The sequence below is a fragment of the Aplysia californica genome, unplaced genomic scaffold, assembly GCF_000002075.1.
Source record: "Aplysia californica isolate F4 #8 unplaced genomic scaffold, AplCal3.0 scaffold00664, whole genome shotgun sequence".
Lineage (NCBI taxonomy): Eukaryota > Metazoa > Mollusca > Gastropoda > Aplysiida > Aplysiidae > Aplysia > Aplysia californica.
Genome location: NW_004797934.1, coordinates 192,947 through 196,351, shown reverse-complemented (window position 1 = coordinate 196,351; position 3,405 = coordinate 192,947).

Below are 3,405 nucleotides of genomic sequence, written 5' to 3'. Positions count from 1 at the left end.
TTTTTATTTTTATTATTATTATCACATTGCATTTATAAAGCGCTCTTTCCTATACACTAATAACACATTTTATTTATAATAGAGCTCTATCCCATGCAATAATAAATGCTTGTATTTAAATAGTGTTCTACCCCACCCAAAACTATAGATTGCATTTATATAGAGCTCTGTCCCTTTCAATAATAATATAATGATATATACTGGGATGTTGTATCAGCACAGATTGGCCCCGACAGGCAGGATCGGAGCAGCCCACCTCCGAAATAATCTAAATCTTTACTTTAACTTTTATTTTAACCTTTTCATCCTCTGTTGCCGTTGAGCGTTGGGCGTCGAGGGGAGATGCAGCTTTCTATGGTAGGCCAGCTCTGCAGCTCTTTCATTTGTGATATTACTATTATGTTTTCTCAGGGTTTCCTAGACACTCTCGATCCACCTTTTGCGTGGCATTCCTCTTCCTTTATATAGCCTGAGTGCTTGGTGTTGTAGGCTCTCAAGGCTGGCTGGTCAGGTGACATACGTAACATGTGGCCAAACCATTGTATTTTCTGTCTTTCTATGTAATGCGGGCAGGACTCAATGCCGATAGCTGCTCTTACTTCTTTATTTTTCTTTTTGGATGAGATAGGAGGGGTGCGAGCTGGTAGGTGACAGAGTTGGCTTTTTTTTAGTTCTCATTTCTCTTTCTCTTTCTGTGGAACAGTTTCCAGAAAAAAGTACTGCCAAGGTATTTAAATTTAAACTCTTTCACCTGTTTCTGTTGTTTACTATTGACCTGGATGTTCAGGGGACTACGGTTTCGGCTCACTTTCATAACGTCTGTTTTTAATGTGCTTATTTTCATGCTAAATTTTAAATAATCTAATAAACACCAAAATATTTCGTTTATTTTAACACTACTACACCAAAATGCTATACCTGAGAAGGGTTAACGTTCACAGCGTGCCGTTCCAAGTAATGTTGCCGAGACCGACTTCAGCGGAGGTAATAAAAAAGTTGTACTGTGGCAAGGCATGCCGAGTCGTGTGGACGTCATAGATGGGTTCATGCCGTGGGTCAAGGTCGGCTGAAATATGGGAAGTGTCTGTGCTATTGTAAAGTGGGACGAGCATTGTTCAACTAGTCTGTTGTGCGTGATCGACCAAGGACGAGGGTCCATCATAGGTCATGAACATTTATAAAGTCGAAAAGCGCCAAGGATAGCATACATTTTGACCGCTATTTTAAGTGAGGATGAGCACTTATTCAACTAGTCTGTTGTGCATGATCGGTCAAGGACGAGAATCCAACTAGGATGGTGTACATCTGTACATCGAAAAGCGCCCATCGAAGACGGTATACATTTTGACCTCTATTTTATAGCGTCCTCAGCAGTTGGTCTAGGAAAAAAAAACACGCTATTATGAAAAGTGACCTTGGTCAAAGTAAAACGCACTTACATTTGGACATATTACACACTTTTTGTGAAATGTTAGTTGATGATCTTTGGAATTATTAGTAGCAATTTCTGAATTGATGTTGTAGCTGTTGTTGCTATTGTTTTCATCATTATTATTATTACTACTACTACTACTACTACTACTACTACTACTACTACTACTACTACTACTATTACTTTGTTTTTATGGTTATTATTACTGTTGTTGTTGTTGTTATTGCAAAAATAACGAACCTCGATTTGTCTTAGCCATAATTAACCATCCCTAGAGCTTTTTTCCTTCGACCAGAGGTCTAATTAAGTATCTTCGGAGCATCTTCCTAGTATCTTCTAAGTATCATCAGTGTATTTTTATCTTGCATAAGTATAGTTTTTACAAAATGAAGCATGGTACTTCCAGCGTATACCTGACCTATTACGGTTCAACGTATTGAAAATAGTAGGTACCGGCATCTGCTGTGCAGCCGGAAGGCGCTTTAGCTGTCGCATTAATTTAAAGGAAAATCGAGTTCGATTCCCAAGTGGAGAGAATTTCTATCGAGTATCTCGGCCTTTCTGCTGGGATGATGTATCCCTCTCAGCCCAGTTTGACCTTGGCAGGCAAGGTCGGAAGCCTGTCATATAAATACAAAAATGGAAGTTATTTTCTAAGTTGCTGTGTAGATGGGAACGTAAAAGCACCTTCATCTTCATGAAAATAACATCAACATACATTCAATTACACTTTCACCTTCATGAAAATAATATCAGCATACATTACATTACTTTTGCCCAGAAAAGAAAAGGGTTACTATTGGAAGATCGAATCACCTCACTTCGCATAGGTTAAACATGATTACCAATACACGATGCATTTATAGTTTCGCCAAGTCTCCCTTTTTCAATACTGGCAAAAACTATCATGTTGACACAATTATTTGATAAAATTTCCCAAATCGAACATGTTTAACTATCTTAGTCATCGTTTGATATGCTTGATGTATTTAATTATAACAACCCATGGGAATCTATGTGACCTTTTGTTTTTCAAGTACCGTAAAACTCTTACGTAAACTAAACCATTGAGAAGGCTACAACGCATAGCAGAGTTTGCGCGTCGTTACGACAGACCCTAATGGCTTTCGGGTCAAATTTGATAAAACAAATCTAAGCGCGGCTGTGTAAGTAGTTGGCAGGTGCTCTGGTGTGGTTTTCTCCTTCTTCTTCCCTATGAAATATCTATCATCCTTATCTCCCCCTCCTGTGTTGTGTTTGTTACTCTCTTGTAACACCTGTAATCTTCGGCACGAATTTTCCGTATTGTGTTGCAAATACAGTAAAACTCTTACTAACACTTTAAATAAAAACAGGTTGGTTTCATACAGTTTACATTGGGGCCGGCATTAATCGTCCCGATCCGACCCGATCCGATCTGATCATATAGACCAGATTAATTTGACCGATGGGCACCCTATATAACCATACTCCACGACTTATTAGAACGATCGCCTAGCAACTACTACGTCCACTACTGCCTGACACCGCAAATGATTAATGACTAATGCCTCTTAGTTCACTAATTTAATCTGGCATTGTAATATATAGGCACAAATCAACAGAAAAATACTTACAACGGTCAAATTAAAAAAAATTGGCTAGATCTGTCTTTTTGCTAAAAGTCACTTTCAAAAAAACATATCGAGAGAGTTGTTCTTTCTCATTTTTTGTATCTATTTGACGCTTTTAGTTTTGTAATTTAAAAACAAATATCAATAATATATTTTTTCAATTTTATTTACAATTTTCCAGTCCTTATTTCAAAAGAATATGTTGGTGGGGTTAGGGCAGTTGATTTGTAACAGGAAAAGTGTTACCAAAAAAAATACTTATTAATGTGAAAAATGAAAAAAGAAATTGAACACGATGAAAAGAGAGTAGAACAAGAACACACAAAGGTACAAAGGTTCTGAAGTGGATATGGCGGGTGG